The following is a 23128-nucleotide window of genomic DNA, read 5'->3' as shown; positions in this document are numbered from 1 at the left end:
TTAGCCCGCATGGAAAGACAGCACTCTCTCGTACATGACGGGATACAAACAAAGATGGCTTCAGCTCCTTTTGCCCTCTCAGTGACTTGTGCATTTCAAGCATTCTTTTCAGATGGCTAAAAGCTGGAGTCGGGAACTTGCGTTGGTGGTATAGTGGTGAGCATAGCTGCCTTCCAAGCAGTTGACCCGGGTTCGATTCCCGGCCAACGCATTTGTTTTGGCTCTGGCTGACGTTGAAGCAGAACTCCTTCTGTGACCTCTGTGAGCACCAAAATCTTTTGGATGAGTCGTTCAGCAGCAGCAAAGAGCTGGGTCTCCCCGTCGGGGAATCGAACCCCGGTCTTCCGCGTGACAGGCGGAGATACTGTCCACTATACTAACGAGGAGCTGTACCCGCTGTGCTTCGCCCCCAGCCGACTTGACTTCACAGACATCAGCATAAGGAGCCACTACTCCATGAAAAAAACAAATCAACCTGCCTTGATCTTATTGAGTCTCCCAATATCTTGAATGCTACACATTACAGGGGGTCCTCATTTGGACCACTTTACTATTATTACTATTTTTTTTTACTTTTCATAATGGGAACATGAAAAAAAGGATGGGAAATCATGTGGCAGTAACATCGCATTTACGTGGATCATATCGCCCACTGCTAGAATTCTACCACTGAACCACCAATGCTCGGAAAGGAGGGAGAACATTTGGAATTAACACCGCATTTACGAGTATATTGCCCACTGCTAAACTTCGTCAACCTATAGATAAAGTGAACAAGTTTTATAGGCATTTGACGAATATAGACGGACTAATGAGTTTCTGAAAAGATTCGTCAGGGAACGGGGGTTGGTCGGTATGCAAAGGTTGGAGCTCCTTCAAGTAAATCAGGCTTCATTTTAAAGAACCTTACACACATGCAAGCACACACACAACTTAATTAAAAGAACTCTGTTCCTGCATTGGCCGGGAATCGGACCCGGGTCTCCCGCATGGCAGGCGAGAATTCTACCACTGAACCACCAATGCTCAGCTGGGAGAACTTCGGCCTTCACATTGCCCTGGATTTAGTAATGGTGCGTAACTGTTACACGTCAAATCCAGGGAAAGGGGGGTTGGGTCAATATGCAAAGTTTGGAGCTCCTTCTAGCAAATCAGGCTTGGCCTTCAAGGCTCATTTTAAAGAATCCCACACACATGCAAACACACACCCCTTACTTAAAAGAACTCTGTTCCTGCATTTGCCCGGGAATCAGAGCCAGGCCTCCTGTGTGGCAGGCGAGAATGGATGATGGAAGAGACTTTTTAACTTTTACTCCTCCCATTTGGAGTGAGGGGGAGATGAAAATCTTATCGGCACCCTAGATTACCCTTTGTGAGTATAGTGGTTTACCACAGGGAGCGCACATGCTCAAGCGCATGGGCACACAACTCGAGTTTCTCTTCATAGACGCATAAATCTTTCGCCTTTTACTAAAGATTTCCGTGGAGGGGAACCTTTCCGAGTGACCTGTATTTTTGGGTGCTCTGCTCACAGCAGAGCTGCACTGCAGTTTCAATAGCAGACTAAATCTGACCACACACCAATGTGCATTGGAGCAAAGCGTGCTTTCTCGTGGACCGTGTTTGCAGCCTTTGCGCTTCCTGTGTCGCAACTTCACATTTTTTTTCAGCCAGCGTGGAAAGACAGCACTCTCATGACATGATGGGATCCAAACCTTGGGCTTCAGCTACTTTGGCCCTGTCAGTGACTTATGTACTTCCAGCATTCTTTTCTGCTCACAACAGAGCTGTATTGGAGTGTCAAGAGTAAAACTGGCCACCAGCCAATGGGCGGTGGAACGAAGCGCGCCTCACCACGTTCTGTACTTGCGGCCTTTGCGCTTTCTGCGTCGCAGCTCCAGATTTCTTTAGCCCGCATGGAAAGACAGCACTCTCTCGTACATGACGGGATACAAACAAAGATGGCTTCAGCTCCTTTTGCCCTCTCAGAGACTTGTGCATTACAAGCATTCTTTTCAGATGGCTAAAAGCTGGAGTCGGGAACTTGCGTTGGTGGTATAGTGGTGAGCATAGCTGCCTTCCAAGCAGTTGACCCGGGTTCGATTCCCGGCCAACGCATTTGTTTCGGCTCTGGCTGACGTTGAAGCAGAACTCCTTCTGTGACCTCTGTGAGCACCAAAATCTTTTGGATGAGTCGTTCAGCAGCAGCAAAGAGCTGGGTCTCCCCGTCGGGGAATCGAACCCCGGTCTTCCGCGTGACAGGCGGAGATACTGTCCACTATACTAACGAGGAGCTGTACCCGCTGTGCTTCGCCCCCAGCCGACTTGACTTCACAGACATCAGCATAAGGAGCCACTACTCCATGAAAAAAACAAATCAACCTGCCTTGATCTTATTGAGTCTCCCAATATCTTGAATGCTACACATTACAGGGGGTCCTCATTTGGACCACTTTACTATTATTACTATTTTTTTTTACTTTTCATAATGGGAACATGAAAAAAAGGATGGGAAATCATGTGGCAGTAACATCGCATTTACGTGGATCATATCGCCCACTGCTAGAATTCTACCACTGAACCACCAATGCTCGGAAAGGAGGGAGAACGTTTGGAATTAACACCGCATTTACGAGTATATTGCCCACTGCTAAACTTCGTCAACCTATAGATAAAGTGAACAAGTTTTATAGGCATTTGACGAATATAGACGGACTAATGAGTTTCTGAAAAGATTCGTCAGGGAACGGGGGTTGGTCGGTATGCAAAGGTTGGAGCTCCTTCAAGTAAATCAGGCTTCATTTTAAAGAACCTTACACACATGCAAGCACACACACAACTTAATTAAAAGCACTCTGTTCCTGCATTGGCCGGGAATCGGACCCGGGTCTCCCGCGTGGCAGGCGAGAATTCTACCACTGAACCACCAATGCTCGGCTGGGAGACTTTAGGCCTTCACATTGCCCTGGATTTAGTAATGGTGCGTAACTGTTACACGTCAAATCCAGGTAAAGGGGGGTTGGGTCAATATGCAAAGTTTGGAGCTCCTTCTAGCAAATTAGGCTTGGCCTTCAAGGCTCATTTTAAAGAATCCCACACACATGCAAACACACACCCCTTACTTAAAAGAACTCTGTTCCTGCATTTGCCCGGGAATCAGAGCCAGGCCTCCTGTGTGGCAGGCGAGAATGGATGATGGAAGAGACTTTTTCACTTTTACTCCTCCCATTTGGAGTGAGGGGGAGATGAAAATCTTATCGGCACCCTAGATTACCCTTTGTGAGTATAGTGGTTTACCACAGGGAGCGCACATGCTCAAGCGCATGGGCACACAACTCGAGTTTCTCTTCATAGACGCATAAATCTTTCGCCTTTTACTAAAGATTTCCGTGGAGGGGAACCTTTCCGAGTGACCTGTATTTTTGGGTGCTCTGCTCACAGCAGAGCTGCACTGCAGTTTCAATAGCAGACTAAATCTGACCACACACCAATGTGCATTGGAGCAAAGCGTGCTTTCTCGTGGACCGTGTTTGCAGCCTTTGCGCTTCCTGTGTCGCAACTTCACATTTTTTTTCAGCCAGCATGGAAAGACAGCACTCTCATGACATGATGGGATCCAAACCTTGGGCTTCAGCTACTTTGGCCCTGTCAGTGACTTATGTACTTCCAGCATTCTTTTCTGCTCACAACAGAGCTGTATTGGAGTGTCAAGAGTAAAACTGGCCACCAGCCAATGGGCGGTGGAACGAAGCGCGCCTCACCACGTTCTGTACTTGCGGCCTTTGCGCTTTCTGCGTCGCAGCTCCAGATTTCTTTAGCCCGCATGGAAAGACAGCACTCTCTCGTACATGACGGGATACAAACAAAGATGGCTTCAGCTCCTTTTGCCCTATCAGTGACTTGTGCATTTCAAGCATTCTTTTCAGATGGCTAAAAGCTGGAGTCGGGAACTTGCGTTGGTGGTATAGTGGTGAGCATAGCTGCCTTCCAAGCAGTTGACCCGGGTTCGATTCCCGGCCAACGCATTTGTTTCGGCTCTGGCTGACGTTGAAGCAGAACTCCTTCTGTGACCTCTGTGAGCACCAAAATCTTTTGGATGAGTCGTTCAGCAGCAGCAAAGAGCTGGGTCTCCCCGTCGGGGAATCGAACCCCGGTCTTCCGCGTGACAGGCGGAGATACTGTCCACTATACTAACGAGGAGCTGTACCCGCTGTGCTTCGCCCCCAGCCGACTTGACTTCACAGACATCAGCATAAGGAGCCACTACTCCATGAAAAAAACAAATCAACCTGCCTTGATCTTATTGAGTCTCCCAATATCTTGAATGCTACACATTACAGGGGGTCCTCATTTGGACCACTTTACTATTATTACTATTTTTTTTTACTTTTCATAATGGGAACATGAAAAAAAGGATGGGAAATCATGTGGCAGTAACATCGCATTTACGTGGATCATATCGCCCACTGCTAGAATTCTACCACTGAACCACCAATGCTCGGAAAGGAGGGAGAACGTTTGGAATTAACACCGCATTTACGAGTATATTGCCCACTGCTAAACTTCGTCAACCTATAGATAAAGTGAACAAGTTTTATAGGCATTTGACGAATATAGACGGACTAATGAGTTTCTGAAAAGATTCGTCAGGGAACGGGGGTTGGTCGGTATGCAAAGGTTGGAGCTCCTTCAAGTAAATCAGGCTTCATTTTAAAGAACCTTACACACATGCAAGCACACACACAACTTAATTAAAAGAACTCTGTTCCTGCATTGGCCGGGAATCGGACCCGGGTCTCCCGCATGGCAGGCGAGAATTCTACCACTGAACCACCAATGCTCAGCTGGGAGAACTTCGGCCTTCACATTGCCCTGGATTTAGTAATGGTGCGTAACTGTTACACGTCAAATCCAGGGAAAGGGGGGTTGGGTCAATATGCAAAGTTTGGAGCTCCTTCTAGCAAATCAGGCTTGGCCTTCAAGGCTCATTTTAAAGAATCCCACACACATGCAAACACACACCCCTTACTTAAAAGAACTCTGTTCCTGCATTTGCCCGGGAATCAGAGCCAGGCCTCCTGTGTGGCAGGCGAGAATGGATGATGGAAGAGACTTTTTAACTTTTACTCCTCCCATTTGGAGTGAGGGGGAGATGAAAATCTTATCGGCACCCTAGATTACCCTTTGTGAGTATAGTGGTTTACCACAGGGAGCGCACATGCTCAAGCGCATGGGCACACAACTCGAGTTTCTCTTCATAGACGCATAAATCTTTCGCCTTTTACTAAAGATTTCCGTGGAGGGGAACCTTTCCGAGTGATCTGTATTTTTGGGTGCTCTGCTCACAGCAGAGCTGCACTGCAGTTTCAAAAGCAGACTAAATCTGACCACACACCAATGTGCATTGGAGCAAAGCGTGCTTTCTCGTGGACCGTGTTTGCAGCCTTTGCGCTTCCTGTGTCGCAACTTCACATTTTTTTTCAGCCAGCGTGGAAAGACAGCACTCTCATGACATGATGGGATCCAAACCTTGGGCTTCAGCTACTTTGGCCCTGTCAGTGACTTATGTACTTCCAGCATTCTTTTCTGCTCACAACAGAGCTGTATTGGAGTGTCAAGAGTAAAACTGGCCACCAGCCAATGGGCGGTGGAACGAAGCGCGCCTCACCACGTTCTGTACTTGCGGCCTTTGCGCTTTCTGCGTCGCAGCTCCAGATTTCTTTAGCCCGCATGGAAAGACAGCACTCTCTCGTACATGACGGGATACAAACAAAGATGGCTTCAGCTCCTTTTGCCCTCTCAGTGACTTGTGCATTTCAAGCATTCTTTTCAGATGGCTAAAAGCTGGAGTCGGGAACTTGCGTTGGTGGTATAGTGGTGAGCATAGCTGCCTTCCAAGCAGTTGACCCGGGTTCGATTCCCGGCCAACGCATTTGTTTTGGCTCTGGCTGACGTTGAAGCAGAACTCCTTCTGTGACCTCTGTGAGCACCAAAATCTTTTGGATGAGTCGTTCAGCAGCAGCAAAGAGCTGGGTCTCCCCGTCGGGGAATCGAACCCCGGTCTTCCGCGTGACAGGCGGAGATACTGTCCACTATACTAACGAGGAGCTGTACCCGCTGTGCTTCGCCCCCAGCCGACTTGACTTCACAGACATCAGCATAAGGAGCCACTACTCCATGAAAAAAACAAATCAACCTGCCTTGATCTTATTGAGTCTCCCAATATCTTGAATGCTACACATTACAGGGGGTCCTCATTTGGACCACTTTACTATTATTACTATTTTTTTTTACTTTTCATAATGGGAACATGAAAAAAAGGATGGGAAATCATGTGGCAGTAACATCGCATTTACGTGGATCATATCGCCCACTGCTAGAATTCTACCACTGAACCACCAATGCTCGGAAAGGAGGGAGAACATTTGGAATTAACACCGCATTTACGAGTATATTGCCCACTGCTAAACTTCGTCAACCTATAGATAAAGTGAACAAGTTTTATAGGCATTTGACGAATATAGACGGACTAATGAGTTTCTGAAAAGATTCGTCAGGGAACGGGGGTTGGTCGGTATGCAAAGGTTGGAGCTCCTTCAAGTAAATCAGGCTTCATTTTAAAGAACCTTACACACATGCAAGCACACACACAACTTAATTAAAAGAACTCTGTTCCTGCATTGGCCGGGAATCGGACCCGGGTCTCCCGCATGGCAGGCGAGAATTCTACCACTGAACCACCAATGCTCAGCTGGGAGAACTTCGGCCTTCACATTGCCCTGGATTTAGTAATGGTGCGTAACTGTTACACGTCAAATCCAGGGAAAGGGGGGTTGGGTCAATATGCAAAGTTTGGAGCTCCTTCTAGCAAATCAGGCTTGGCCTTCAAGGCTCATTTTAAAGAATCCCACACACATGCAAACACACACCCCTTACTTAAAAGAACTCTGTTCCTGCATTTGCCCGGGAATCAGAGCCAGGCCTCCTGTGTGGCAGGCGAGAATGGATGATGGAAGAGACTTTTTAACTTTTACTCCTCCCATTTGGAGTGAGGGGGAGATGAAAATCTTATCGGCACCCTAGATTACCCTTTGTGAGTATAGTGGTTTACCACAGGGAGCGCACATGCTCAAGCGCATGGGCACACAACTCGAGTTTCTCTTCATAGACGCATAAATCTTTCGCCTTTTACTAAAGATTTCCGTGGAGGGGAACCTTTCCGAGTGACCTGTATTTTTGGGTGCTCTGCTCACAGCAGAGCTGCACTGCAGTTTCAATAGCAGACTAAATCTGACCACACACCAATGTGCATTGGAGCAAAGCGTGCTTTCTCGTGGACCGTGTTTGCAGCCTTTGCGCTTCCTGTGTCGCAACTTCACATTTTTTTTCAGCCAGCGTGGAAAGACAGCACTCTCATGACATGATGGGATCCAAACCTTGGGCTTCAGCTACTTTGGCCCTGTCAGTGACTTATGTACTTCCAGCATTCTTTTCTGCTCACAACAGAGCTGTATTGGAGTGTCAAGAGTAAAACTGGCCACCAGCCAATGGGCGGTGGAACGAAGCGCGCCTCACCACGTTCTGTACTTGCGGCCTTTGCGCTTTCTGCGTCGCAGCTCCAGATTTCTTTAGCCCGCATGGAAAGACAGCACTCTCTCGTACATGACGGGATACAAACAAAGATGGCTTCAGCTCCTTTTGCCCTCTCAGAGACTTGTGCATTACAAGCATTCTTTTCAGATGGCTAAAAGCTGGAGTCGGGAACTTGCGTTGGTGGTATAGTGGTGAGCATAGCTGCCTTCCAAGCAGTTGACCCGGGTTCGATTCCCGGCCAACGCATTTGTTTCGGCTCTGGCTGACGTTGAAGCAGAACTCCTTCTGTGACCTCTGTGAGCACCAAAATCTTTTGGATGAGTCGTTCAGCAGCAGCAAAGAGCTGGGTCTCCCCGTCGGGGAATCGAACCCCGGTCTTCCGCGTGACAGGCGGAGATACTGTCCACTATACTAACGAGGAGCTGTACCCGCTGTGCTTCGCCCCCAGCCGACTTGACTTCACAGACATCAGCATAAGGAGCCACTACTCCATGAAAAAAACAAATCAACCTGCCTTGATCTTATTGAGTCTCCCAATATCTTGAATGCTACACATTACAGGGGGTCCTCATTTGGACCACTTTACTATTATTACTATTTTTTTTTACTTTTCATAATGGGAACATGAAAAAAAGGATGGGAAATCATGTGGCAGTAACATCGCATTTACGTGGATCATATCGCCCACTGCTAGAATTCTACCACTGAACCACCAATGCTCGGAAAGGAGGGAGAACGTTTGGAATTAACACCGCATTTACGAGTATATTGCCCACTGCTAAACTTCGTCAACCTATAGATAAAGTGAACAAGTTTTATAGGCATTTGACGAATATAGACGGACTAATGAGTTTCTGAAAAGATTCGTCAGGGAACGGGGGTTGGTCGGTATGCAAAGGTTGGAGCTCCTTCAAGTAAATCAGGCTTCATTTTAAAGAACCTTACACACATGCAAGCACACACACAACTTAATTAAAAGCACTCTGTTCCTGCATTGGCCGGGAATCGGACCCGGGTCTCCCGCGTGGCAGGCGAGAATTCTACCACTGAACCACCAATGCTCGGCTGGGAGACTTTAGGCCTTCACATTGCCCTGGATTTAGTAATGGTGCGTAACTGTTACACGTCAAATCCAGGTAAAGGGGGGTTGGGTCAATATGCAAAGTTTGGAGCTCCTTCTAGCAAATTAGGCTTGGCCTTCAAGGCTCATTTTAAAGAATCCCACACACATGCAAACACACACCCCTTACTTAAAAGAACTCTGTTCCTGCATTTGCCCGGGAATCAGAGCCAGGCCTCCTGTGTGGCAGGCGAGAATGGATGATGGAAGAGACTTTTTCACTTTTACTCCTCCCATTTGGAGTGAGGGGGAGATGAAAATCTTATCGGCACCCTAGATTACCCTTTGTGAGTATAGTGGTTTACCACAGGGAGCGCACATGCTCAAGCGCATGGGCACACAACTCGAGTTTCTCTTCATAGACGCATAAATCTTTCGCCTTTTACTAAAGATTTCCGTGGAGGGGAACCTTTCCGAGTGACCTGTATTTTTGGGTGCTCTGCTCACAGCAGAGCTGCACTGCAGTTTCAATAGCAGACTAAATCTGACCACACACCAATGTGCATTGGAGCAAAGCGTGCTTTCTCGTGGACCGTGTTTGCAGCCTTTGCGCTTCCTGTGTCGCAACTTCACATTTTTTTTCAGCCAGCATGGAAAGACAGCACTCTCATGACATGATGGGATCCAAACCTTGGGCTTCAGCTACTTTGGCCCTGTCAGTGACTTATGTACTTCCAGCATTCTTTTCTGCTCACAACAGAGCTGTATTGGAGTGTCAAGAGTAAAACTGGCCACCAGCCAATGGGCGGTGGAACGAAGCGCGCCTCACCACGTTCTGTACTTGCGGCCTTTGCGCTTTCTGCGTCGCAGCTCCAGATTTCTTTAGCCCGCATGGAAAGACAGCACTCTCTCGTACATGACGGGATACAAACAAAGATGGCTTCAGCTCCTTTTGCCCTATCAGTGACTTGTGCATTTCAAGCATTCTTTTCAGATGGCTAAAAGCTGGAGTCGGGAACTTGCGTTGGTGGTATAGTGGTGAGCATAGCTGCCTTCCAAGCAGTTGACCCGGGTTCGATTCCCGGCCAACGCATTTGTTTCGGCTCTGGCTGACGTTGAAGCAGAACTCCTTCTGTGACCTCTGTGAGCACCAAAATCTTTTGGATGAGTCGTTCAGCAGCAGCAAAGAGCTGGGTCTCCCCGTCGGGGAATCGAACCCCGGTCTTCCGCGTGACAGGCGGAGATACTGTCCACTATACTAACGAGGAGCTGTACCCGCTGTGCTTCGCCCCCAGCCGACTTGACTTCACAGACATCAGCATAAGGAGCCACTACTCCATGAAAAAAACAAATCAACCTGCCTTGATCTTATTGAGTCTCCCAATATCTTGAATGCTACACATTACAGGGGGTCCTCATTTGGACCACTTTACTATTATTACTATTTTTTTTTACTTTTCATAATGGGAACATGAAAAAAAGGATGGGAAATCATGTGGCAGTAACATCGCATTTACGTGGATCATATCGCCCACTGCTAGAATTCTACCACTGAACCACCAATGCTCGGAAAGGAGGGAGAACGTTTGGAATTAACACCGCATTTACGAGTATATTGCCCACTGCTAAACTTCGTCAACCTATAGATAAAGTGAACAAGTTTTATAGGCATTTGACGAATATAGACGGACTAATGAGTTTCTGAAAAGATTCGTCAGGGAACGGGGGTTGGTCGGTATGCAAAGGTTGGAGCTCCTTCAAGTAAATCAGGCTTCATTTTAAAGAACCTTACACACATGCAAGCACACACACAACTTAATTAAAAGAACTCTGTTCCTGCATTGGCCGGGAATCGGACCCGGGTCTCCCGCATGGCAGGCGAGAATTCTACCACTGAACCACCAATGCTCAGCTGGGAGAACTTCGGCCTTCACATTGCCCTGGATTTAGTAATGGTGCGTAACTGTTACACGTCAAATCCAGGGAAAGGGGGGTTGGGTCAATATGCAAAGTTTGGAGCTCCTTCTAGCAAATCAGGCTTGGCCTTCAAGGCTCATTTTAAAGAATCCCACACACATGCAAACACACACCCCTTACTTAAAAGAACTCTGTTCCTGCATTTGCCCGGGAATCAGAGCCAGGCCTCCTGTGTGGCAGGCGAGAATGGATGATGGAAGAGACTTTTTAACTTTTACTCCTCCCATTTGGAGTGAGGGGGAGATGAAAATCTTATCGGCACCCTAGATTACCCTTTGTGAGTATAGTGGTTTACCACAGGGAGCGCACATGCTCAAGCGCATGGGCACACAACTCGAGTTTCTCTTCATAGACGCATAAATCTTTCGCCTTTTACTAAAGATTTCCGTGGAGGGGAACCTTTCCGAGTGACCTGTATTTTTGGGTGCTCTGCTCACAGCAGAGCTGCACTGCAGTTTCAATAGCAGACTAAATCTGACCACACACCAATGTGCATTGGAGCAAAGCGTGCTTTCTCGTGGACCGTGTTTGCAGCCTTTGCGCTTCCTGTGTCGCAACTTCACATTTTTTTTCAGCCAGCGTGGAAAGACAGCACTCTCATGACATGATGGGATCCAAACCTTGGGCTTCAGCTACTTTGGCCCTGTCAGTGACTTATGTACTTCCAGCATTCTTTTCTGCTCACAACAGAGCTGTATTGGAGTGTCAAGAGTAAAACTGGCCACCAGCCAATGGGCGGTGGAACGAAGCGCGCCTCACCACGTTCTGTACTTGCGGCCTTTGCGCTTTCTGCGTCGCAGCTCCAGATTTCTTTAGCCCGCATGGAAAGACAGCACTCTCTCGTACATGACGGGATACAAACAAAGATGGCTTCAGCTCCTTTTGCCCTCTCAGAGACTTGTGCATTACAAGCATTCTTTTCAGATGGCTAAAAGCTGGAGTCGGGAACTTGCGTTGGTGGTATAGTGGTGAGCATAGCTGCCTTCCAAGCAGTTGACCCGGGTTCGATTCCCGGCCAACGCATTTGTTTCGGCTCTGGCTGACGTTGAAGCAGAACTCCTTCTGTGACCTCTGTGAGCACCAAAATCTTTTGGATGAGTCGTTCAGCAGCAGCAAAGAGCTGGGTCTCCCCGTCGGGGAATCGAACCCCGGTCTTCCGCGTGACAGGCGGAGATACTGTCCACTATACTAACGAGGAGCTGTACCCGCTGTGCTTCGCCCCCAGCCGACTTGACTTCACAGACATCAGCATAAGGAGCCACTACTCCATGAAAAAAACAAATCAACCTGCCTTGATCTTATTGAGTCTCCCAATATCTTGAATGCTACACATTACAGGGGGTCCTCATTTGGACCACTTTACTATTATTACTATTTTTTTTTACTTTTCATAATGGGAACATGAAAAAAAGGATGGGAAATCATGTGGCAGTAACATCGCATTTACGTGGATCATATCGCCCACTGCTAGAATTCTACCACTGAACCACCAATGCTCGGAAAGGAGGGAGAACGTTTGGAATTAACACCGCATTTACGAGTATATTGCCCACTGCTAAACTTCGTCAACCTATAGATAAAGTGAACAAGTTTTATAGGCATTTGACGAATATAGACGGACTAATGAGTTTCTGAAAAGATTCGTCAGGGAACGGGGGTTGGTCGGTATGCAAAGGTTGGAGCTCCTTCAAGTAAATCAGGCTTCATTTTAAAGAACCTTACACACATGCAAGCACACACACAACTTAATTAAAAGCACTCTGTTCCTGCATTGGCCGGGAATCGGACCCGGGTCTCCCGCGTGGCAGGCGAGAATTCTACCACTGAACCACCAATGCTCGGCTGGGAGACTTTAGGCCTTCACATTGCCCTGGATTTAGTAATGGTGCGTAACTGTTACACGTCAAATCCAGGTAAAGGGGGGTTGGGTCAATATGCAAAGTTTGGAGCTCCTTCTAGCAAATTAGGCTTGGCCTTCAAGGCTCATTTTAAAGAATCCCACACACATGCAAACACACACCCCTTACTTAAAAGAACTCTGTTCCTGCATTTGCCCGGGAATCAGAGCCAGGCCTCCTGTGTGGCAGGCGAGAATGGATGATGGAAGAGACTTTTTCACTTTTACTCCTCCCATTTGGAGTGAGGGGGAGATGAAAATCTTATCGGCACCCTAGATTACCCTTTGTGAGTATAGTGGTTTACCACAGGGAGCGCACATGCTCAAGCGCATGGGCACACAACTCGAGTTTCTCTTCATAGACGCATAAATCTTTCGCCTTTTACTAAAGATTTCCGTGGAGGGGAACCTTTCCGAGTGACCTGTATTTTTGGGTGCTCTGCTCACAGCAGAGCTGCACTGCAGTTTCAATAGCAGACTAAATCTGACCACACACCAATGTGCATTGGAGCAAAGCGTGCTTTCTCGTGGACCGTGTTTGCAGCCTTTGCGCTTCCTGTGTCGCAACTTCACATTTTTTTTCAGCCAGCATGGAAAGACAGCACTCTCATGACATGATGGGATCCAAACCTTGGGCTTCAGCTACTTTGGCCCTGTCAGTGACTTATGTACTTCCAGCATTCTTTTCTGCTCACAACAGAGCTGTATTGGAGTGTCAAGAGTAAAACTGGCCACCAGCCAATGGGCGGTGGAACGAAGCGCGCCTCACCACGTTCTGTACTTGCGGCCTTTGCGCTTTCTGCGTCGCAGCTCCAGATTTCTTTAGCCCGCATGGAAAGACAGCACTCTCTCGTACATGACGGGATACAAACAAAGATGGCTTCAGCTCCTTTTGCCCTATCAGTGACTTGTGCATTTCAAGCATTCTTTTCAGATGGCTAAAAGCTGGAGTCGGGAACTTGCGTTGGTGGTATAGTGGTGAGCATAGCTGCCTTCCAAGCAGTTGACCCGGGTTCGATTCCCGGCCAACGCATTTGTTTCGGCTCTGGCTGACGTTGAAGCAGAACTCCTTCTGTGACCTCTGTGAGCACCAAAATCTTTTGGATGAGTCGTTCAGCAGCAGCAAAGAGCTGGGTCTCCCCGTCGGGGAATCGAACCCCGGTCTTCCGCGTGACAGGCGGAGATACTGTCCACTATACTAACGAGGAGCTGTACCCGCTGTGCTTCGCCCCCAGCCGACTTGACTTCACAGACATCAGCATAAGGAGCCACTACTCCATGAAAAAAACAAATCAACCTGCCTTGATCTTATTGAGTCTCCCAATATCTTGAATGCTACACATTACAGGGGGTCCTCATTTGGACCACTTTACTATTATTACTATTTTTTTTTACTTTTCATAATGGGAACATGAAAAAAAGGATGGGAAATCATGTGGCAGTAACATCGCATTTACGTGGATCATATCGCCCACTGCTAGAATTCTACCACTGAACCACCAATGCTCGGAAAGGAGGGAGAACGTTTGGAATTAACACCGCATTTACGAGTATATTGCCCACTGCTAAACTTCGTCAACCTATAGATAAAGTGAACAAGTTTTATAGGCATTTGACGAATATAGACGGACTAATGAGTTTCTGAAAAGATTCGTCAGGGAACGGGGGTTGGTCGGTATGCAAAGGTTGGAGCTCCTTCAAGTAAATCAGGCTTCATTTTAAAGAACCTTACACACATGCAAGCACACACACAACTTAATTAAAAGAACTCTGTTCCTGCATTGGCCGGGAATCGGACCCGGGTCTCCCGCGTGGCAGGCGAGAATTCTACCACTGAACCACCAATGCTCGGCTGGGAGACTTTAGGCCTTCACATTGCCCTGGATTTAGTAATGGTGCGTAACTGTTACACGTCAAATCCAGGTAAAGGGGGGTTGGGTCAATATGCAAAGTTTGGAGCTCCTTCTAGCAAATTAGGCTTGGCCTTCAAGGCTCATTTTAAAGAATCCCACACACATGCAAACACACACCCCTTACTTAAAAGAACTCTGTTCCTGCATTTGCCCGGGAATCAGAGCCAGGCCTCCTGTGTGGCAGGCGAGAATGGATGATGGAAGAGACTTTTTCACTTTTACTCCTCCCATTTGGAGTGAGGGGGAGATGAAAATCTTATCGGCACCCTAGATTACCCTTTGTGAGTATAGTGGTTTACCACAGGGAGCGCACATGCTCAAGCGCATGGGCACACAACTCGAGTTTCTCTTCATAGACGCATAAATCTTTCGCCTTTTACTAAAGATTTCCGTGGAGGGGAACCTTTCCGAGTGACCTGTATTTTTGGGTGCTCTGCTCACAGCAGAGCTGCACTGCAGTTTCAATAGCAGACTAAATCTGACCACACACCAATGTGCATTGGAGCAAAGCGTGCTTTCTCGTGGACCGTGTTTGCAGCCTTTGCGCTTCCTGTGTCGCAACTTCACATTTTTTTTCAGCCAGCATGGAAAGACAGCACTCTCATGACATGATGGGATCCAAACCTTGGGCTTCAGCTACTTTGGCCCTGTCAGTGACTTATGTACTTCCAGCATTCTTTTCTGCTCACAACAGAGCTGTATTGGAGTGTCAAGAGTAAAACTGGCCACCAGCCAATGGGCGGTGGAACGAAGCGCGCCTCACCACGTTCTGTACTTGCGGCCTTTGCGCTTTCTGCGTCGCAGCTCCAGATTTCTTTAGCCCGCATGGAAAGACAGCACTCTCTCGTACATGACGGGATACAAACAAAGATGGCTTCAGCTCCTTTTGCCCTATCAGTGACTTGTGCATTTCAAGCATTCTTTTCAGATGGCTAAAAGCTGTAGTCGGGAACTTGCGTTGGTGGTATAGTGGTGAGCATAGCTGCCTTCCAAGCAGTTGACCCGGGTTCGATTCCCGGCCAACGCATTTGTTTTGGCTCTGGCTGACGTTGAAGCAGAACTCCTTCTGTGACCTCTGTGAGCACCAAAATCTTTTGGATGAGTCGTTCAGCAGCAGCAAAGAGCTGGGTCTCCCCGTCGGGGAATCGAACCCCGGTCTTCCGCGTGACAGGCGGAGATACTGTCCACTATACTAACGAGGAGCTGTACCCGCTGTGCTTCGCCCCCAGCCGACTTGACTTCACAGACATCAGCATAAGGAGCCACTACTCCATGAAAAAAACAAATCAACCTGCCTTGATCTTATTGAGTCTCCCAATATCTTGAATGCTACACATTACAGGGGGTCCTCATTTGGACCACTTTACTATTATTACTATTTTTTTTTACTTTTCATAATGGGAACATGAAAAAAAGGATGGGAAATCATGTGGCAGTAACATCGCATTTACGTGGATCATATCGCCCACTGCTAGAATTCTACCACTGAACCACCAATGCTCGGAAAGGAGGGAGAACGTTTGGAATTAACACCGCATTTACGAGTATATTGCCCACTGCTAAACTTCGTCAACCTATAGATAAAGTGAACAAGTTTTATAGGCATTTGACGAATATAGACGGACTAATGAGTTTCTGAAAAGATTCGTCAGGGAACGGGGGTTGGTCGGTATGCAAAGGTTGGAGCTCCTTCAAGTAAATCAGGCTTCATTTTAAAGAACCTTACACACATGCAAGCACACACACAACTTAATTAAAAGAACTCTGTTCCTGCATTGGCCGGGAATCGGACCCGGGTCTCCCGCGTGGCAGGCGAGAATTCTACCACTGAACCACCAATGCTCAGCTGGGAGAACTTCGGCCTTCACATTGCCCTGGATTTAGTAATGGTGCGTAACTGTTACACGTCAAATCCAGGGAAAGGGGGGTTGGGTCAATATGCAAAGTTTGGAGCTCCTTCTAGCAAATCAGGCTTGGCCTTCAAGGCTCATTTTAAAGAATCCCACACACATGCAAACACACACCCCTTACTTAAAAGAACTCTGTTCCTGCATTTGCCCGGGAATCAGAGCCAGGCCTCCTGTGTGGCAGGCGAGAATGGATGATGGAAGAGACTTTTTAACTTTTACTCCTCCCATTTGGAGTGAGGGGGAGATGAAAATCTTATCGGCACCCTAGATTACCCTTTGTGAGTATAGTGGTTTACCACAGGGAGCGCACATGCTCAAGCGCATGGGCACACAACTCGAGTTTCTCTTCATAGACGCATAAATCTTTCGCCTTTTACTAAAGATTTCCGTGGAGGGGAACCTTTCCGAGTGACCTGTATTTTTGGGTGCTCTGCTCACAGCAGAGCTGCACTGCAGTTTCAATAGCAGACTAAATCTGACCACACACCAATGTGCATTGGAGCAAAGCGTGCTTTCTCGTGGACCGTGTTTGCAGCCTTTGCGCTTCCTGTGTCGCAACTTCACATTTTTTTTCAGCCAGCATGGAAAGACAGCACTCTCATGACATGATGGGATCCAAACCTTGGGCTTCAGCTACTTTGGCCCTGTCAGTGACTTATGTACTTCCAGCATTCTTTTCTGCTCACAACAGAGCTGTATTGGAGTGTCAAGAGTAAAACTGGCCACCAGCCAATGGGCGGTGGAACGAAGCGCGCCTCACCACGTTCTGTACTTGCGGCCTTTGCGCTTTCTGCGTCGCAGCTCCAGATTTCTTTAGCCCGCATGGAAAGACAGCACTCTCTCGTACATGACGGGATACAAACAAAGATGGCTTCAGCTCCTTTTGCCCTATCAGTGACTTGTGCATTTCAAGCATTCTTTTCAGATGGCTAAAAGCTGGAGTCGGGAACTTGCGTTGGTGGTATAGTGGTGAGCATAGCTGCCTTCCAAGCAGTTGACCCGGGTTCGATTCCCGGCCAACGCATTTGTTTTGGCTCTGGCTGACGTTGAAGCAGAACTCCTTCTGTGACCTCTGTGAGCACCAAAATCTTTTGGATGAGTCGTTCAGCAGCAGCAAAGAGCTGGGTCTCCCCGTCGGGGAATCGAACCGCGGTCTTCCGCGTGACAGGCGGAGATACTGTCCACTATACTAACGAGGAGCTGTACCCGCTGTGCTTCGCCCCCAGCCGACTTGACTTCACAGACATCAGCATAAGGAGCCACTACTCCATGAAAAAAACAAATCAACCTGCCTTGATCTTATTGAGTCTCCCAATATCTTGAATGCTACACATTACAGGGGGTCCTCATTTGGACCACTTTACTATTATTACTATTTTTTTTTACTTTTCATAATGGGAACATGAAAAAAAGGATGGGAAATCATGTGGCAGTAACATCGCATTTACGTGGATCATATCGCCCACTGCTAGAATTCTACCACTGAACCACCAATGCTCGGAAAGGAGGGAGAACGTTTGGAATTAACACCGCATTTACGAGTATATTGCCCACTGCTAAACTTCGTCAACCTATAGATAAAGTGAACAAGTTTTATAGGCATTTGACGAATATAGACGGACTAATGAGTTTCTGAAAAGATTCGTCAGGGAACGGGGGTTGGTCGGTATGCAAAGGTTGGAGCTCCTTCAAGTAAATCAGGCTTAATTTTAAAGAACCTTACACACATGCAAGCACACACACAACTTAATTAAAAGAACTCTGTTCCTGCATTGGCCGGGAATCGGACCCGGGTCTCCCGCGTGGCAGGCGAGAATTCTACCACTGAACCACCAATGCTCAGCTGGGAGAACTTCGGCCTTCACATTGCCCTGGATTTAGTAATGGTGCGTAACTGTTACACGTCAAATCCAGGGAAAGGGGGGTTGGGTCAATATGCAAAGTTTGGAGCTCCTTCTAGCAAATCAGGCTTGGCCTTCAAGGCTCATTTTAAAGAATCCCACACACATGCAAACACACACCCCTTACTTAAAAGAACTCTGTTCCTGCATTTGCCCGGGAATCAGAGCCAGGCCTCCTGTGTGGCAGGCGAGAATGGATGATGGAAGAGACTTTTTAACTTTTACTCCTCCCATTTGGAGTGAGGGGGAGATGAAAATCTTATCGGCACCCTAGATTACCCTTTGTGAGTATAGTGGTTTACCACAGGGAGCGCACATGCTCAAGCGCATGGGCACACAACTCGAGTTTCTCTTCATAGACGCATAAGTCTTTCGCCTTTTACTAAAGATTTCCGTGGAGGGGAACCTTTCCGAGTGATCTGTATTTTTGGGTGCTCTGCTCACAGCAGAGCTGCACTGCAGTTTCAAAAGCAGACTAAATCTGACCACACACCAATGTGCATTGGAGCAAAGCGTGCTTTCTCGTGGACCGTGTTTGCAGCCTTTGCGCTTCCTGTGTCGCAACTTCACATTTTTTTTCAGCCAGCATGGAAAGACAGCACTCTCATGACATGATGGGATCCAAACCTTGGGCTTCAGCTACTTTGGCCCTGTCAGTGACTTATGTACTTCCAGCATTCTTTTCTGCTCACAACAGAGCTGTATTGGAGTGTCAAGAGTAAAACTGGCCACCAGCCAATGGGCGGTGGAACGAAGCGCGCCTCACCACGTTCTGTACTTGCGGCCTTTGCGCTTTCTGCGTCGCAGCTCCAGATTTCTTTAGCCCGCATGGAAAGACAGCACTCTCTCGTACATGACGGGATACAAACAAAGATGGCTTCAGCTCCTTTTGCCCTCTCAGTGACTTGTGCATTTCAAGCATTCTTTTCAGATGGCTAAAAGCTGGAGTCGGGAACTTGCGTTGGTGGTATAGTGGTGAGCATAGCTGCCTTCCAAGCAGTTGACCCGGGTTCGATTCCCGGCCAACGCATTTGTTTTGGCTCTGGCTGACGTTGAAGCAGAACTCCTTCTGTGACCTCTGTGAGCACCAAAATCTTTTGGATGAGTCGTTCAGCAGCAGCAAAGAGCTGGGTCTCCCCGTCGGGGAATCGAACCCCGGTCTTCCGCGTGACAGGCGGAGATACTGTCCACTATACTAACGAGGAGTTGTACCCGCTGTGCTTCGCCCCCAGCCGACTTGACTTCACAGACATCAGCATAAGGAGCCACTACTCCATGAAAAAAACAAATCAACCTGCCTTGATCTTATTGAGTCTCCCAATATCTTGAATGCTACACATTACAGGGGGTCCTCATTTGGACCACTTTACTATTATTACTATTTTTTTTTACTTTTCATAATGGGAACATGAAAAAAAGGATGGGAAATCATGTGGCAGTAACATCGCATTTACGTGGATCATATCGCCCACTGCTAGAATTCTACCACTGAACCACCAATGCTCGGAAAGGAGGGAGAACGTTTGGAATTAACACCGCATTTACGAGTATATTGCCCACTGCTAAACTTCGTCAACCTATAGATAAAGTGAACAAGTTTTATAGGCATTTGACGAATATAGACGGACTAATGAGTTTCTGAAAAGATTCGTCAGGGAACGGGGGTTGGTCGGTATGCAAAGGTTGGAGCTCCTTCAAGTAAATCAGGCTTCATTTTAAAGAACCTTACACACATGCAAGCACACACACAACTTAATTAAAAGCACTCTGTTCCTGCATTGGCCGGGAATCGGACCCGGGTCTCCCGCGTGGCAGGCGAGAATTCTACCACTGAACCACCAATGCTCGGCTGGGAGACTTTAGGCCTTCACATTGCCCTGGATTTAGTAATGGTGCGTAACTGTTACACGTCAAATCCAGGTAAAGGGGGGTTGGGTCAATATGCAAAGTTTGGAGCTCCTTCTAGCAAATCAGGCTTGGCCTTCAAGGCTCATTTTAAAGAATCCCACACACATGCAAACACACACCCCTTACTTAAAAGAACTCTGTTCCTGCATTTGCCCGGGAATCAGAGCCAGGCCTCCTGTGTGGCAGGCGAGAATGGATGATGGAAGAGACTTTTTAACTTTTACTCCTCCCATTTGGAGTGAGGGGGAGATGAAAATCTTATCGGCACCCTAGATTACCCTTTGTGAGTATAGTGGTTTACCACAGGGAGCGCACATGCTCAAGCGCATGGGCACACAACTCGAGTTTCTCTTCATAGACGCATAAATCTTTCGCCTTTTACTAAAGATTTCCGTGGAGGGGAACCTTTCCGAGTGACCTGTATTTTTGGGTGCTCTGCTCACAGCAGAGCTGCACTGCAGTTTCAATAGCAGACTAAATCTGACCACACACCAATGTGCATTGGAGCAAAGCGTGCTTTCTCGTGGACCGTGTTTGCAGCCTTTGCGCTTCCTGTGTCGCAACTTCACATTTTTTTTCAGCCAGCATGGAAAGACAGCACTCTCATGACATGATGGGATCCAAACCTTGGGCTTCAGCTACTTTGGCCCTGTCAGTGACTTATGTACTTCCAGCATTCTTTTCTGCTCACAACAGAGCTGTATTGGAGTGTCAAGAGTAAAACTGGCCACCAGCCAATGGGCGGTGGAACGAAGCGCGCCTCACCACGTTCTGTACTTGCGGCCTTTACGCTTTCTGCGTCGCAGCTCCAGATTTCTTTAGCCCGCATGGAAAGACAGCACTCTCTCGTACATGACGGGATACAAACAAAGATGGCTTCAGCTCCTTTTGCCCTATCAGTGACTTGTGCATTTCAAGCATTCTTTTCAGATGGCTAAAAGCTGGATTCGGGAACTTGCGTTAGTGGTATAGTGGTGAGCATAGCTGCCTTCCAAGCAGTTGACCCGGGTTCGATTCCCGGCCAACGCATTTGTTTTGGCTCTGGCTGACGTTGAAGCAGAACTCCTTCTGTGACCTCTGTGAGCACCAAAATCTTTTGGATGAGTCGTTCAGCAGCAGCAAAGAGCTGGGTCTCCCCGTCGGGGAATCGAACCCCGGTCTTCCGCGTGACAGGCGGAGATACTGTCCACTATACTAACGAGGAGCTGTACCCGCTGTGCTTCGCCCCCAGCCGACTTGACTTCACAGACATCAGCATAAGGAGCCACTACTCCATGAAAAAAACAAATCAACCTGCCTTGATCTTATTGAGTCTCCCAATATCTTGAATGCTACACATTACAGGGGGTCCTCATTTGGACCACTTTACTATTATTACTATTTTTTTTTACTTTTCATAATGGGAACATGAAAAAAAGGATGGGAAATCATGTGGCAGTAACATCGCATTTACGTGGATCATATCGCCCACTGCTAGAATTCTACCACTGAACCACCAATGCTCGGAAAGGAGGGAGAACGTTTGGAATTAACACCGCATTTACGAGTATATTGCCCACTGCTAAACTTCGTCAACCTATAGATAAAGTGAACAAGTTTTATAGGCATTTGACGAATATAGACGGACTAATGAGTTTCTGAAAAGATTCGTCAGGGAACGGGGGTTGGTCGGTATGCAAAGGTTGGAGCTCCTTCAAGTAAATCAGGCTTCATTTTAAAGAACCTTACACACATGCAAGCACACACACAACTTAATTAAAAGCACTCTGTTCCTGCATTGGCCGGGAATCGGACCCGGGTCTCCCGCGTGGCAGGCGAGAATTCTACCACTGAACCACCAATGCTCGGCTGGGAGACTTTAGGCCTTCACATTGCCCTGGATTTAGTAATGGTGCGTAACTGTTACACGTCAAATCCAGGTAAAGGGGGGTTGGGTCAATATGCAAAGTTTGGAGCTCCTTCTAGCAAATTAGGCTTGGCCTTCAAGGCTCATTTTAAAGAATCCCACACACATGCAAACACACACCCCTTACTTAAAAGAACTCTGTTCCTGCATTTGCCCGGGAATCAGAGCCAGGCCTCCTGTGTGGCAGGCGAGAATGGATGATGGAAGAGACTTTTTCACTTTTACTCCTCCCATTTGGAGTGAGGGGGAGATGAAAATCTTATCGGCACCCTAGATTACCCTTTGTGAGTATAGTGGTTTACCACAGGGAGCGCACATGCTCAAGCGCATGGGCACACAACTCGAGTTTCTCTTCATAGACGCATAAATCTTTCGCCTTTTACTAAAGATTTCCGTGGAGGGGAACCTTTCCGAGTGACCTGTATTTTTGGGTGCTCTGCTCACAGCAGAGCTGCACTGCAGTTTCAATAGCAGACTAAATCTGACCACACACCAATGTGCATTGGAGCAAAGCGTGCTTTCTCGTGGACCGTGTTTGCAGCCTTTGCGCTTCCTGTGTCGCAACTTCACATTTTTTTTCAGCCAGCATGGAAAGACAGCACTCTCATGACATGATGGGATCCAAACCTTGGGCTTCAGCTACTTTGGCCCTGTCAGTGACTTATGTACTTCCAGCATTCTTTTCTGCTCACAACAGAGCTGTATTGGAGTGTCAAGAGTAAAACTGGCCACCAGCCAATGGGCGGTGGAACGAAGCGCGCCTCACCACGTTCTGTACTTGCGGCCTTTGCGCTTTCTGCGTCGCAGCTCCAGATTTCTTTAGCCCGCATGGAAAGACAGCACTCTCTCGTACATGACGGGATACAAACAAAGATGGCTTCAGCTCCTTTTGCCCTATCAGTGACTTGTGCATTTCAAGCATTCTTTTCAGATGGCTAAAAGCTGGAGTCGGGAACTTGCGTTGGTGGTATAGTGGTGAGCATAGCTGCCTTCCAAGCAGTTGACCCGGGTTCGATTCCCGGCCAACGCATTTGTTTTGGCTCTGGCTGACGTTGAAGCAGAA

General features: G+C 47.7%; 43 non-coding genes across 43 annotated transcripts; 24 read left to right on the top strand and 19 right to left on the bottom strand.

Annotated features, from left to right (window-relative positions):
* Window positions 1–139: 139 nt before the first annotated feature.
* trnag-ucc (transfer RNA glycine (anticodon UCC)) lies at window positions 140–211 on the top strand. The gene has a single exon. It is a non-coding gene; the product is annotated as a tRNA-Gly (tRNA).
* Window positions 212–314: 103 nt separating this feature from the next.
* trnad-guc (transfer RNA aspartic acid (anticodon GUC)) lies at window positions 315–386 on the bottom strand. The gene has a single exon. It is a non-coding gene; the product is annotated as a tRNA-Asp (tRNA).
* A 1039-nt stretch (window positions 387–1425) lies between these two features.
* Window positions 1426–1541, top strand: LOC141327158 (U5 spliceosomal RNA). The gene has a single exon (XR_012354471.1). It is a non-coding gene; the product is annotated as a U5 spliceosomal RNA (small nuclear RNA).
* A 505-nt stretch (window positions 1542–2046) lies between these two features.
* trnag-ucc (transfer RNA glycine (anticodon UCC)) lies at window positions 2047–2118 on the top strand. Its single transcript has one exon. It is a non-coding gene; the product is annotated as a tRNA-Gly (tRNA).
* Window positions 2119–2221: 103 nt separating this feature from the next.
* trnad-guc (transfer RNA aspartic acid (anticodon GUC)) lies at window positions 2222–2293 on the bottom strand. Its single transcript has one exon. It is a non-coding gene; the product is annotated as a tRNA-Asp (tRNA).
* A 569-nt stretch (window positions 2294–2862) lies between these two features.
* trnag-gcc (transfer RNA glycine (anticodon GCC)) lies at window positions 2863–2933 on the bottom strand. Its single transcript has one exon. It is a non-coding gene; the product is annotated as a tRNA-Gly (tRNA).
* Window positions 2934–3332: 399 nt separating this feature from the next.
* On the top strand, window positions 3333–3448 carry LOC141327156 (U5 spliceosomal RNA). The gene has a single exon (XR_012354469.1). It is a non-coding gene; the product is annotated as a U5 spliceosomal RNA (small nuclear RNA).
* A 505-nt stretch (window positions 3449–3953) lies between these two features.
* On the top strand, window positions 3954–4025 carry trnag-ucc (transfer RNA glycine (anticodon UCC)). Its single transcript has one exon. It is a non-coding gene; the product is annotated as a tRNA-Gly (tRNA).
* Window positions 4026–4128: 103 nt separating this feature from the next.
* trnad-guc (transfer RNA aspartic acid (anticodon GUC)) lies at window positions 4129–4200 on the bottom strand. The gene has a single exon. It is a non-coding gene; the product is annotated as a tRNA-Asp (tRNA).
* A 1039-nt stretch (window positions 4201–5239) lies between these two features.
* LOC141327110 (U5 spliceosomal RNA) lies at window positions 5240–5355 on the top strand. The gene has a single exon (XR_012354426.1). It is a non-coding gene; the product is annotated as a U5 spliceosomal RNA (small nuclear RNA).
* Window positions 5356–5860: 505 nt separating this feature from the next.
* Window positions 5861–5932, top strand: trnag-ucc (transfer RNA glycine (anticodon UCC)). The gene has a single exon. It is a non-coding gene; the product is annotated as a tRNA-Gly (tRNA).
* A 103-nt stretch (window positions 5933–6035) lies between these two features.
* trnad-guc (transfer RNA aspartic acid (anticodon GUC)) lies at window positions 6036–6107 on the bottom strand. Its single transcript has one exon. It is a non-coding gene; the product is annotated as a tRNA-Asp (tRNA).
* Window positions 6108–7146: 1039 nt separating this feature from the next.
* On the top strand, window positions 7147–7262 carry LOC141327155 (U5 spliceosomal RNA). The gene has a single exon (XR_012354468.1). It is a non-coding gene; the product is annotated as a U5 spliceosomal RNA (small nuclear RNA).
* Window positions 7263–7767: 505 nt separating this feature from the next.
* On the top strand, window positions 7768–7839 carry trnag-ucc (transfer RNA glycine (anticodon UCC)). Its single transcript has one exon. It is a non-coding gene; the product is annotated as a tRNA-Gly (tRNA).
* Window positions 7840–7942: 103 nt separating this feature from the next.
* On the bottom strand, window positions 7943–8014 carry trnad-guc (transfer RNA aspartic acid (anticodon GUC)). The gene has a single exon. It is a non-coding gene; the product is annotated as a tRNA-Asp (tRNA).
* A 569-nt stretch (window positions 8015–8583) lies between these two features.
* Window positions 8584–8654, bottom strand: trnag-gcc (transfer RNA glycine (anticodon GCC)). The gene has a single exon. It is a non-coding gene; the product is annotated as a tRNA-Gly (tRNA).
* A 399-nt stretch (window positions 8655–9053) lies between these two features.
* Window positions 9054–9169, top strand: LOC141327154 (U5 spliceosomal RNA). Its single transcript, XR_012354467.1, has one exon. It is a non-coding gene; the product is annotated as a U5 spliceosomal RNA (small nuclear RNA).
* A 505-nt stretch (window positions 9170–9674) lies between these two features.
* Window positions 9675–9746, top strand: trnag-ucc (transfer RNA glycine (anticodon UCC)). The gene has a single exon. It is a non-coding gene; the product is annotated as a tRNA-Gly (tRNA).
* Window positions 9747–9849: 103 nt separating this feature from the next.
* trnad-guc (transfer RNA aspartic acid (anticodon GUC)) lies at window positions 9850–9921 on the bottom strand. The gene has a single exon. It is a non-coding gene; the product is annotated as a tRNA-Asp (tRNA).
* Window positions 9922–10960: 1039 nt separating this feature from the next.
* LOC141327153 (U5 spliceosomal RNA) lies at window positions 10961–11076 on the top strand. The gene has a single exon (XR_012354466.1). It is a non-coding gene; the product is annotated as a U5 spliceosomal RNA (small nuclear RNA).
* Window positions 11077–11581: 505 nt separating this feature from the next.
* Window positions 11582–11653, top strand: trnag-ucc (transfer RNA glycine (anticodon UCC)). The gene has a single exon. It is a non-coding gene; the product is annotated as a tRNA-Gly (tRNA).
* Window positions 11654–11756: 103 nt separating this feature from the next.
* Window positions 11757–11828, bottom strand: trnad-guc (transfer RNA aspartic acid (anticodon GUC)). The gene has a single exon. It is a non-coding gene; the product is annotated as a tRNA-Asp (tRNA).
* Window positions 11829–12397: 569 nt separating this feature from the next.
* trnag-gcc (transfer RNA glycine (anticodon GCC)) lies at window positions 12398–12468 on the bottom strand. The gene has a single exon. It is a non-coding gene; the product is annotated as a tRNA-Gly (tRNA).
* Window positions 12469–12867: 399 nt separating this feature from the next.
* On the top strand, window positions 12868–12983 carry LOC141327152 (U5 spliceosomal RNA). The gene has a single exon (XR_012354465.1). It is a non-coding gene; the product is annotated as a U5 spliceosomal RNA (small nuclear RNA).
* A 505-nt stretch (window positions 12984–13488) lies between these two features.
* On the top strand, window positions 13489–13560 carry trnag-ucc (transfer RNA glycine (anticodon UCC)). The gene has a single exon. It is a non-coding gene; the product is annotated as a tRNA-Gly (tRNA).
* Window positions 13561–13663: 103 nt separating this feature from the next.
* Window positions 13664–13735, bottom strand: trnad-guc (transfer RNA aspartic acid (anticodon GUC)). The gene has a single exon. It is a non-coding gene; the product is annotated as a tRNA-Asp (tRNA).
* A 569-nt stretch (window positions 13736–14304) lies between these two features.
* On the bottom strand, window positions 14305–14375 carry trnag-gcc (transfer RNA glycine (anticodon GCC)). The gene has a single exon. It is a non-coding gene; the product is annotated as a tRNA-Gly (tRNA).
* Window positions 14376–14774: 399 nt separating this feature from the next.
* Window positions 14775–14890, top strand: LOC141327151 (U5 spliceosomal RNA). The gene has a single exon (XR_012354464.1). It is a non-coding gene; the product is annotated as a U5 spliceosomal RNA (small nuclear RNA).
* Window positions 14891–15395: 505 nt separating this feature from the next.
* Window positions 15396–15467, top strand: trnag-ucc (transfer RNA glycine (anticodon UCC)). Its single transcript has one exon. It is a non-coding gene; the product is annotated as a tRNA-Gly (tRNA).
* Window positions 15468–15570: 103 nt separating this feature from the next.
* trnad-guc (transfer RNA aspartic acid (anticodon GUC)) lies at window positions 15571–15642 on the bottom strand. The gene has a single exon. It is a non-coding gene; the product is annotated as a tRNA-Asp (tRNA).
* A 569-nt stretch (window positions 15643–16211) lies between these two features.
* trnag-gcc (transfer RNA glycine (anticodon GCC)) lies at window positions 16212–16282 on the bottom strand. The gene has a single exon. It is a non-coding gene; the product is annotated as a tRNA-Gly (tRNA).
* Window positions 16283–16681: 399 nt separating this feature from the next.
* Window positions 16682–16797, top strand: LOC141327150 (U5 spliceosomal RNA). The gene has a single exon (XR_012354463.1). It is a non-coding gene; the product is annotated as a U5 spliceosomal RNA (small nuclear RNA).
* A 505-nt stretch (window positions 16798–17302) lies between these two features.
* Window positions 17303–17374, top strand: trnag-ucc (transfer RNA glycine (anticodon UCC)). Its single transcript has one exon. It is a non-coding gene; the product is annotated as a tRNA-Gly (tRNA).
* A 744-nt stretch (window positions 17375–18118) lies between these two features.
* Window positions 18119–18189, bottom strand: trnag-gcc (transfer RNA glycine (anticodon GCC)). Its single transcript has one exon. It is a non-coding gene; the product is annotated as a tRNA-Gly (tRNA).
* A 399-nt stretch (window positions 18190–18588) lies between these two features.
* Window positions 18589–18704, top strand: LOC141327221 (U5 spliceosomal RNA). The gene has a single exon (XR_012354530.1). It is a non-coding gene; the product is annotated as a U5 spliceosomal RNA (small nuclear RNA).
* A 505-nt stretch (window positions 18705–19209) lies between these two features.
* Window positions 19210–19281, top strand: trnag-ucc (transfer RNA glycine (anticodon UCC)). The gene has a single exon. It is a non-coding gene; the product is annotated as a tRNA-Gly (tRNA).
* A 103-nt stretch (window positions 19282–19384) lies between these two features.
* On the bottom strand, window positions 19385–19456 carry trnad-guc (transfer RNA aspartic acid (anticodon GUC)). Its single transcript has one exon. It is a non-coding gene; the product is annotated as a tRNA-Asp (tRNA).
* Window positions 19457–20025: 569 nt separating this feature from the next.
* trnag-gcc (transfer RNA glycine (anticodon GCC)) lies at window positions 20026–20096 on the bottom strand. Its single transcript has one exon. It is a non-coding gene; the product is annotated as a tRNA-Gly (tRNA).
* Window positions 20097–20495: 399 nt separating this feature from the next.
* LOC141327149 (U5 spliceosomal RNA) lies at window positions 20496–20611 on the top strand. Its single transcript, XR_012354462.1, has one exon. It is a non-coding gene; the product is annotated as a U5 spliceosomal RNA (small nuclear RNA).
* Window positions 20612–21291: 680 nt separating this feature from the next.
* On the bottom strand, window positions 21292–21363 carry trnad-guc (transfer RNA aspartic acid (anticodon GUC)). Its single transcript has one exon. It is a non-coding gene; the product is annotated as a tRNA-Asp (tRNA).
* Window positions 21364–21932: 569 nt separating this feature from the next.
* trnag-gcc (transfer RNA glycine (anticodon GCC)) lies at window positions 21933–22003 on the bottom strand. The gene has a single exon. It is a non-coding gene; the product is annotated as a tRNA-Gly (tRNA).
* Window positions 22004–22402: 399 nt separating this feature from the next.
* On the top strand, window positions 22403–22518 carry LOC141327148 (U5 spliceosomal RNA). The gene has a single exon (XR_012354461.1). It is a non-coding gene; the product is annotated as a U5 spliceosomal RNA (small nuclear RNA).
* Window positions 22519–23023: 505 nt separating this feature from the next.
* On the top strand, window positions 23024–23095 carry trnag-ucc (transfer RNA glycine (anticodon UCC)). The gene has a single exon. It is a non-coding gene; the product is annotated as a tRNA-Gly (tRNA).
* Window positions 23096–23128: the final 33 nt, after the last annotated feature.

This window comes from Garra rufa, chromosome 2 (assembly GCF_049309525.1).
Source record: "Garra rufa chromosome 2, GarRuf1.0, whole genome shotgun sequence".
Lineage (NCBI taxonomy): Eukaryota > Metazoa > Chordata > Actinopteri > Cypriniformes > Cyprinidae > Garra > Garra rufa.
The sequence above is the reverse complement of the archived record's forward strand: the minus strand, read 5'-3'. Positions and strand labels throughout refer to the sequence as shown.